Here is a 10768-nt window from a genome sequence, read left to right as displayed (position 1 = left end):
GTCAAAATGGAGTCAGAACTCAGTCTTAGATGAATCATTTTATCTTGGTTGTTTAAGCACATTAATTTTAGGGCTTCTGCACACATGTTCTTGGGTAATGCAAAAGCAGGAGCTTATAACCAAATGGAATTGTGACTACTCCTAGGCCAGCCACCCATATATGCCAGGCATCTCTTTTCTGAAGTTCTGATTCATTTTAATCAAGAATTTCTGATAAATTCTTTGATCACATTATCAATCACCTTTTTGGAGAGAATGCTTTCTTCTACACGGACTTGGATTTTTATTTCTCAGTATGATAACGTTATTAGAATATGTTGGTTACTGTAATCAGAGTTTCTTATAGATGGTTGTTTAGTATAGTAAGGCTTCAAGACCACATATGCGACTTACAAAGAGCCAGGCACCATCTAAAATCTTCATCATGCCATAGATGCAAACTTTACATCTGAGGCATTAACCTTGGAATGACATACACAACAGACCACATTAAAGAATAGCCTGGCTTTAAAGGGGCTAGTTTAAGAAATGAGCTTGAGTCTGTCTGTATGAAAACCTTTAATGTACATGATTCTTTTCATAGGCTTTAAATTAGTATGTTGAGTAACATTGCTTATACAGCTCATGCAACATTGTCTTGAAGAACAATTGAAATAATCACTGATTTACCCTAAACATAGTCCTTAGTTTGATCTTCAGAGTCTGTTTGCTGAAACAAACTGAATTCTTCAAAAGTACACAGTGCCCAGAACAAAATGGTCTTGGTAGTTTATTTGGACTATTGTTTGACTCAAAAGTGACATTTAGGCGCCAGGTTTTGTTTTGTTTTGTTTTTCAAGGCTGAAGACTTAAAAGAATACTTAATGACAATGGCCTGGTTAATTTACCTTAACGTCTATGAAGCTTGAAATCTTGACAGGAAGCTAGAAAGTAAACAACCATATTAACAACAATATTAGGCCAATTGTTTGAACTAACCCACAAAAGCATGACCCCAAGGCTGTTGAATAAGGAAACAGGTCATATGAGTTGTTTATTTGTATATAAGCAGCATCAATAACTGTTTTTCACGTGCCTCCATGACAAGGACATTTTTGCAAAACCTCAGATTGCATATTAATATAAACTCTTTAAAAATCATCTATTAAGACACAAACTATTCTTTGGGAGACTAATCAGAAATTTAATGCCATTCTGTTGTGCAAAATCATACACACACTTCTCTAGTTCTAATATTTACAACTTTGCTAAGTTTATCAAACCAAACTCACTGCCATCGAGTCAATTCCAAACTCATAACAACCCCCTCTGGATTTCCAAGGTGGTAAATCTTTACAGAAGTAGATTGCCCAGTCTTCCTTCCATGGAGTGGCTGGTGAGTTTGGACTGCCAACTTTCTGGTTAGTAGCCAAATGTCTTAGCACTGTGCCACCAAAGCTCCTTAAGATTTATCAATATAAATTTCTAATTTGAGAGTTAATATCTAACCTCATTTAAAATCTGATTATTTCCTTTAATGTAAGAACCAGTTATTTCACTAACTAATGACACTATGCTGACTATAAAATATTCTATGATAAGGATTTTCTCATCTCATAATTCTTCTTTCTAATGTTTTTAAGGTTCCTTGTTGCAATTTTGCATCCCTCTCATATTTAATAGCATAACAATAACTAGTCCAAATCTGCAGGTAAAAATGGACCCCTTAGTTAGATTTAGGAGAAAGGAGGAAAATGGTTTCTTATATGGAAAAAATAGACACTGAAACATCAGCAATATTCTCGCATAAAACTCATAGTAATAATTCAGTTCACTCAGTCCTTTATAGCTAATCTCTGTTCCATGTGATTTAGGATCAGCCACAGTCCATGAGCCCATCATTTCCTACATAAGAATTCTCAAAATCTGGACAGTCTAGAGGTATCTACCTTCAAAATATCACAGTCTTTTACATAAGTTCAATACAATAAATCTTTCATTGAAATATTTGGTTAGGCATTGTCAGCAACTCAGTGAAAAAAAAGTCAGTGAAGAGATTATCTGCACACAATAAAACTTAATATAAGTATTATTGTCTTATAATAATAATAATACATCTTAAAAGTGAAAGAACAGATGGAAATCAATTAGTCAAATAAAAAACTTTAGACATAAATATCTCTAAACATAATGATTAAGCCTCAAGTAGCAATATTGAAAGATTCTATGGGCAAAATATTGAATGATGCAGGAGACATCAAAAGAAGATGGAAGGAATACACACAGTCACTGTACCAAAAAAAAACCTGGTTGATCTTCATCCATTTCAGGAGGTGGCATATGATCAAGAACCAATGGTACTGACAGAAGAAGTTGAAGCTGCACTGAAGGAAATGGTGAAAAACAAGGCTCCAGGAATTTACAGAATATCCATTGAGATGTTTCAACAAATGGATGCCCCACTGAAGGCACTCACTTGGTCATGTCAAGAGATTTGGAAGACAGCTTACCTGGCCAGCTGACTGGAAGAAATCCATATTTGCATTTGGAATGCAAATTCCAATGCATATCCCTTCCAAAGAAAGGTGATCCCACAGAATGTGGAAATTATACAACAATATCATTAATATCACATGCAATTAAATCTTACTGAAGATAATTTAAAAATGGTTATATTGACAGAGAACTTCCAGAAAGGCAAGGTGGATTGAGAAGAGGATGTAGAATGAGGGATATCAATGCTGATGTCAGATGGATCTTGGCTCAAAGCAAAGAATACCAGAAAGATGTTTACTTATGTTTCATTGACTATGCAAAAGCATTTGATTATGCAGATCATAACAAATTATGGATAACATTGAGAAGAATGGAAATTTCAGAACACTTAATTGTACTCATGAGGCACCTGTACATAGACCAGGAGGATGTCATTCAAACAGAACAAAGGAACACAGAGTGGTTTAAAATCAAGAAGGGAGTGTGTCAGGGTTGTATCCTTTCACCATACTTATTCAATCTATATGCTGAGCAAATAATCTGAGAAGCTGGACTATATGAAGAAGAATGTGGCATCAGGATTGGAGGAAGAATGATTAACAACCTGTGATATGCTGATGACACAACTTTGCTTGTTGAAAGTGAGGATGACTTGAAGCACTTACTGATGAAGATTGAAGAATACAGTCTGCAGTATGGATTACATCTCAATATAAAGAAAACAAAAATCCAAACAACTGGACCTATAAGCAGCATCACGATAAGTGGAGAAAAGATTGAAGTTGTCAAAGACTTCACATTGCTTGATTCTATAATTGTCACCAATGGAAGCAGCATTCAGGACATCAGATGACATAGCACTGGGCAAATTGGCTGCAGAGGACCTCTTTCAAGTGCTGAAGAGCAAAGATGTCTCCTTGAGGACTAAGATGTACCTGACACAAGCCATGGTATTTTCAAATGCCTCATATGCATGTGAGAGCTGGACAATGAATTATGAAGACTGAAGAAAAGTTGATGCTTTTGAGTTGTGGTGCTGGCAAAGAATGCTGAAAGTACCATGAACTGCTAAAAGACCTAACAGGTCTGTCCTGGAGGAAGTGCAGCTGAAATTCTCCTTAGAAGTAAGAATGGCCAGACTTCTTCTTACCTACTTTGGTCATATTGTCAGAAGGGACCATTCCCTGGAGAAGGATGTCATGCTTGGTAAGGTGGAAGGTTGATGAAAGAGGGAGAGGCTCTCAATGAAATGGATTGACACAGTGGCTACAGCGATGGGCTCACGTATAGGAAGGATCGTGGAGCCGGCACAGGACCGGACAGTGTTTCATTGTGCTGTGCATAGGGTCGCTATGAGTCAGAGACAACTCGACGGCACCTAACAATAACAACAACAAACATAATAATTAAACTTATTTTCAAAGAGCTTCAGATAATGATAATCTTGATGCAAAATAATATAATCAGGATAACTATAGTAGGTGGCATAGTAGCTAAGACATTTGGCTGCTAACCAGAAGACTGGCTGTTCAAACCCACCAGCCACTCCTCAGAAGGAAGGTTGGGCAATCTACTTTTGTAATGATACCACCTCAGAAACCCAGGGAGGGGTCTCTATGAGTCAGGTCCGACTCAATGGCAAATAACAACAGCAACAAGTATTACCTGGTCTTCCTTGTAGGCATTTGGATATACAATGACAGCATTGTACTGCAGGATAGAACTTGAAATTTTCTCTGTGATGATGAATGTGATGCCATTCCTCTTCAATTTGTCATTCCTGGCATAGTAGATCATATGTTTATCTGATTCAAAATGGTCAATAGTAGTCCATTTCAGATCACTAATGCCTAGGATATTGTTCTCTATATGCTTCATTTTTTTTTTCACCACTTTCAATTTTCCTAACTCATACTTTGTATATTCCACTTTCTAATTATTAATGGATGTATACAGATGTTTCTCTCCATTTTGAGCCATGTCCCATTAGCAAATGAAGGTCCCAAAAGCTTTACTCCATCTATGCCATTAAGGACAACTCTACTTTGAGGGGGCAGCTTTCCACAGTCATATTTTGAGTGCCTTATGACTTGAGGGACTCACCTTCCAGCAATGCATCAGACAATGGTCCATGGCTACTCTTAAAGTATTCCTGTAATATATTATACAGAGTTTCACTGCTACTTATAAAGTTTTCAGTAGCCAATTATTTGAGAAGTACATGGCCCCTTCCTTCTTCCCAGTCTCTGTCTTAGTGTGGAAACTCTGCTGAAACTTGTCCACCCTGGGTGACCCTGCTGGTATTTGAAATACCAGTGGTATAGTTTCCAACCTCACAGCAACACACAAGCCACCACAGTACAACAAACCAACAGATGAGTGGTGGATATGAGTGCCAGTTGAGTAGGAATTTAATCTGACAAAAATTCAGGCACCTTCCATCAGTGAAATTTCTAGAAGTCCAATGCTGTGGGGCATGTTGAGATAGTCCTTCTAAAGTGAAGGATAAGTTACCACATCTGGCCCCTTCCACAACTGAAAAGGAGACACAATGCCTGCTGGGCCTTTCTGGACTTAAGAGGCAACATTTTGTTGCTCATTTGGGTATGCTTCTCTGGCCTATTCATCAAGTGACTCAAAAAGCTGATAGTTTTGAGTGGGTCCCAAGCCACTTCTCAGAAGGAAGTTTGGGCAGTCTAATCCCATAATGATACTGCCTCAGAAACCCAAGGAGGGGTCACTATGAGTCGGGTATGACTTGATGGCACATAATGACAACAACAGAACAAGAGAAGGATCTGCTACAGGTTCGGTATGTCATCCAAGCTGCTCTGTCACTTGGGCCATATGGTCAGGCTGATTCAATGTGCCTAAAGTATCAGTGACAGACATGCTGTTTGGAGCCTTTGTTGTTGCTGTTAAGTGCCTTCAGAGTCAGCTCTGACTCATAGCAACCCTACCTATAAAAGAACGAAAACACCACCTGGTCCTGCACTATCCTCACAATCCTTGCTATGTTTAAGCCCATCATTGCAGCTACTGTGTTAATCTATCTCTTTGAGGGTCTTCTCCTTTTTGCTAACTCTCTACTTTACTAAAAGTGGTATGCTTCTCCAGGGATTGATCCCTTCTGATGACACAACCAAAGTACATAAGATAAAGTCTGCCCATTTTTGCTTCTAAAGAGAATTCCAACTACACTTCTTCTGGGACAAATTTGTTCATTCTTCTGGAAGTCTATGGATTTTCAGTATCCTTTAAAACACCACAATTCAAAGGCATGAACTTTTCTTCCTTATTCATAAAGTCTTCCTTATTCATTGTTTGGCTTTTCTCATGCATATGAGGTGATTGAAAATATCATGGCTTGAGTGTCATTTGAAAATATTTGAACAAAATCTCACACAAGGAGAAAGAGTAAGCAGAATGAAGAGTTGGAAAAAGAACACTGCAAGTGTCTGGAAGGCAGAAATATGGTAAGGCATCTGAAGAACACGAAGACTGGTAGTGTGGCTTGGGAAGAGTGCCATGGAGGAACGTGGTGGGACTTAATGTTGAAGAAGGCAGAGAAGAATTTTGAAGATTTATAAAACACGATAGGGATTTTTAATTTTATCTTAAGTGTTATTGTTCTTGTTGTTGTTAGGTGCCATCAAGTTGTCTCTGACTCATAGTGACACAGCAGTACCTTGTTCTTCACCAATTCTTTCAGTGTAGCTTCGACTTCTTCCTTCAATACCATTGGTTCTTGAACATATGCCACCTCCTGAAATGGATGAAGATACCAGTTCTTTTTGGTACAGTGACTCTGTGTATTCCTTCAATCTTCTTTTGATGCTTGCTGCATCATTCAATATTTTGCCCATAAAATCTTTCAATATTGGAACTTGAGCCTTAAACTTTTTCCTCAGTTCTTTCAGCTTGAGAAATGCTGAGTGTGTTCTTCCCTTTTGGTTTTCTAACTCTGGGTCTTTGCACATTTCATTATAGTAATTGTCTTTGTCTGCTCGAGCTGCTCTTTGAAGTCTTCTGTTCAGCTTTTTATCTTGTCATTTCTTCCATTTGCTTTAGTTACTCTTCACTCAAGGGCAAGTTTCAGAGTCTCTTCTGACATCCATTTTGGTCTTTTCCACCCTGTCTTTTTAATGACTTCTTGTTTTCTTCATGGATGATGTTCTTTATGTTGTCCCACAATTCCTCTGGTTTTCAGTCATTGGTGATCAGTGCATTAAATCTATTGTTTAGATGACCTCTAAATTCAGGAAGGATATATTTAAGGTCATATTTTGGCTCTCATGGACTTGTTCCAGTTGTCTTCACTTCAACTCGAACATGCATATGAGCAGTTAATGGTCTGTTCCACAATCAGCTCCTGGCCTTGTTTTGGCTAAAGATATTGAACTTTTTCATCACCTTTTGCCACAGATGTAGTCAATATGATTCCTGTGTATTCTATCTGGTGAAGTCCATGTGCATAGTTGTCACTTACATTGTTGACAAAAGGTGTTTGCAATGATTAAGTCATTGGTCTTGCAAAATTCTATCATGCAATCTCCAGCATTATTTCTATCACCAAGACCATATTTTTCAACTACTAGTAACTCTTCTTTGTTTCCATCTTTTGCATTCCAGTCACCAGTGATAATCAACATGTCTTGATTGCATGTTCAGTCAGTTTCAGACTGCAGAAGTTGGTAGAAATCTTCAATTTCCTCATCTTTGGCTTTGGTGGCTGGTGCATAGGTTTGGATAATAGTAATATTAACTGGTCTTCCTTGTAGGTATATGGATATTATCCTATTGTTGACCACATTGTACTTCAGGACAGATCTTGAAACACTCTTTGTGATGATGAATGCTACAGTATTCTTCTTCAATTTGTCATTCCTGGCATAGTAGATCATATGGTTGTCTGATTCAAAATGGCCAAAACCAGTCTATCTCAGCTCAATAATTCCTAGGATATCAATCTTTATGCATTCCATTTCATTTTTGACAACTTCCAATTTTCCTAGGTTCATATTTCGTACATTCCATGTTCCAATTATTAATGGATGTTTGCATCTGTTTTTACTCATTTTGAGTCATGCCACATCAGCCAATGGAGGTCCTGAAAGCTTTACTCTATCCATATTGTTAAGGTCATCTCTACTATGAGGAGTCAGCTCTTCCCAAGTCAAATTTCGAGTAACTTCCAATCTGATGGGCTCATCTTCCAGCACTATATCGGACAATGTTTCAGGGCTATTCATAAACTTTTCCAGTAATATATCAGGTAGTGTGTCACTGCTATTCATAAAGTTTTTGCTGGGCAGTTCCTTCAGAAGAGGATGGCCTTTTCCTTCTTCCAAGTCAGTCTTAGCCTGGAAGCTCTGCTGAAACCTGTCCACCATGGGTAACCCTGCTGTCATTTTGCAACACAGTGGCATAGCCTCCAGCTGCACAGCAACAAGCAAGCCACCACAGGACAACAAACTGACAGACAAGTTCATTTCTCTTAGTTGTTCCTAACCCGTCTGCACCTGCCTACCTCAGGCCCCCGCCTTAATATAGAGCCACACCCAAGCAAAAAGCAGCGTCCAAGCCCCAGGCCTGCCTACCTCAGGGCCCAACCTTATTAAAGAACCACCCCCAAGGGAAAAGCAGCCCCCAGCCCTGGGCCCACCTTCCTTGGGCCCCCAGCCTTAAAATACAGCTGCCCCCAACAAAAACCAGCCTCCAAGCCCCAGGCCTGCCTACCTCAGGTCCTGGCCTTAGTAAGGAGCTGCCCCCAAGTGAAAAGCAGCCCCCAGCCCTGGGCCCACTTACCTTGGCCCTCCGCCTTAAAATAGAGTCACCCCAAAGCAAAAAGCAGCCTCTAAGCCCCAGGCTGGGAGTGCAGTTGGGAATTTTTTAATGCTTTTAGAGAATGACATTTCCAATTTATGGTTAAAACATATCAATTTGGATTGTATGTGAAAATATGTTACAAGTAAATAAGAGCAGAAGCAAGGAGATCATGTAGAATATTACTGTATAATCCAATTGAGGGATGTTAGTGATTTATAGCAGAATAGTAACATTGATCTTTATGATTCAGACTTCATTCAGTGACAATGGGTTTTAGTAACATCAAAGACAAAGAAAAATAAATACATTTAAGAAAGATGTATTTATGGAAAGATTGGCATAGGTTAATAAGGAATTAAAAGTAGGAGTGGAAGAAGAGGAAATGAAACAGATTATTTAAAATTTTCTAAAATAAGCATAAGAACACAAAACATTAAGCTTGCAGGCCTAGAAATTTGAAGATTTAATTTTGACAAGTTAAGGTTTAAATTTCTAGGAGACATCCAAGTAGGGTTGTTACATAATCACTTGGATATATAAGTTTAAAGCTCAGGAAAAAGTGCTGATCTTAAGATATAAATTCAAGAGTTTTGGGCATAGGCCTGGTATTTAAAACCATAATAATTCTGAGCATGTAGGGAAATAGGGCTACAGGACATAAGGGACTGAAAACAACTGATGAGAGACTTCAGGTAAAAATCAGAAAATAATTATGTCATAGAAGCTAAGAGACAAACTATTTCAAAAATTTAGGATTGGTCATGTATGTCAAGAGTTCAAGAAAAAATGAAGACAGTAATGGTCTAATGGATTTGGTAACATGGAAGTTTACTTTGCAAAATATTGCTTGAAAGGTCTCAGCCAAAAGTAGATTGGAATGGGTTAAAAATTCAAGAAAGGAAAACAGATAGTGTCGATAATTATGCTGAGAAGTTCAATTGGAAATAACAGAAATGGAACTTAGCTGGATGTGCATGTATGATCAAGGATATGTCTGTGTTTTTAAGAAAGGAGATATTACAGTAATCTTATATATCAGAAGCATTGATCAAGTGAAAAATGAAAGGGGAGGAGGCAGATGAAACACACAAAGATACAAAGCGTTTAAGAAGTTGAGAGGAAACGGGATCCAGAACATGTTTGATGGTGGGATGATTATTCAAGTCAAGCCAAAGGTACATAGGGCTTCTATGAGGCCAAAAATAAAGTAGGGGAAGGATAGTTGGGGAAGTCAATGGAGAATGAGACCCACTTTCCCCTACTTGTGGAAAATGGCCCTCTCGATGGCCTTAATGAGTTCTGTGTTACGAAGACTATATAGATAATTGGATTGGCCAGTGGTGTTAGTACGGAGTAGAATACAGCAACTGTCCAGTCAAGGGTCAGTGAATAACTCTTCTTTAGCCGCACGTACATGAAGATGATGCTCCCAAAGGCAATAAGGACTACAATGAGATGTGAGGCACACATCTTTCTTCCTGCTATTGTTTTTATCTGGAGCACAGCCACAATGATTCTCCCTTAAGAAACCATGATAAAGAGGAAGGTGATAAGGATGATGAAGGCATTGATGGAAAAATCCACCAGGACATTAATGGATGTGTCCTTGAAAGCCAGGCTCAGCAGAAGGTGGAAAGTCACAGAATATGTGCTGGATTTCATTGTAGCCACAGAAGGGGAGCTGGGAAACCAGAATGACCTCAGAAATGGGACACAGGAAGCCACAAGTCCAACAACCAGCAGCCAACTTGGCACAAAGTGTTGGGGTCATAATTGCAGGGTAGTGGAGAGGCTGGCAAATGGCCAGGTATCTGTGATAGGCCATGGCTGTAAGAAGATAGCACTCACAGGCCCCTAGGGAGTGGAAGAAGTAGGTCTGAAGGAAACACTCAGCAAAAGATATGGTCTTCTTCTCACTGAGAAGATTGGCTGGCATCTTAGGGATGGTGGTGGCTGTATACCACAGCTCCAAGAAGGAGAGGACACTGACAAAGTGGTACATAGGTGTGTGTAGAGCTGCATCCAGTCGTATGAGTAAGACGATGAGCAGGTTGCCACATATGGTGAACAGGTATGCCAACAGCAACAGGACAAAGAGCCATTCCTTGACATGCTCGACATTGGGGAAGCCAAGGAGCACACATTCAGCCAGGCTTGAGTAGTTCTGTTGTTCCATGGGGGACTTGGGTGGGAAAGGAAAGGAGAGAAAAATGGGTTCAGGTTACTGCCAAATCCAACTCAGAACAGCTTTTCTATAAATGCAGTTTGATTACCACTATTATTATTCCCACAGCACACTCAAAAAAAAAAAAAAAAAAGTAATATCTCTTATTAGTCTTATTAGTGCTTACTACATATCAAGCATTTTCCTACATATTTTACATCTAATATTTTACTTAATTTTCACTCATCCAGTGGAATAGGTACCACTGATTTGCCTATTTTACAGATAGGAAAAGTCAGC

At 38.9% G+C, this 10768-nt stretch overlaps 1 pseudogene; it reads right to left on the bottom strand.

The window, feature by feature from the left end:
• Window positions 1–9562: 9562 nt before the first annotated feature.
• On the bottom strand, window positions 9563–10480 carry LOC103202813 (annotated as a pseudogene).
• Between the last annotated feature and the right edge of the window lie 288 nt (window positions 10481–10768).

Source organism: Orycteropus afer, unplaced genomic scaffold (assembly GCF_000298275.1).
Source record: "Orycteropus afer afer isolate SDZICR_OR568_19922 unplaced genomic scaffold, OryAfe1.0 scaffold00193, whole genome shotgun sequence".
In the NCBI taxonomy this organism is placed as follows: domain Eukaryota; kingdom Metazoa; phylum Chordata; class Mammalia; order Tubulidentata; family Orycteropodidae; genus Orycteropus; species Orycteropus afer.
This window is presented reverse-complemented; position numbering and strand designations above follow the sequence as displayed.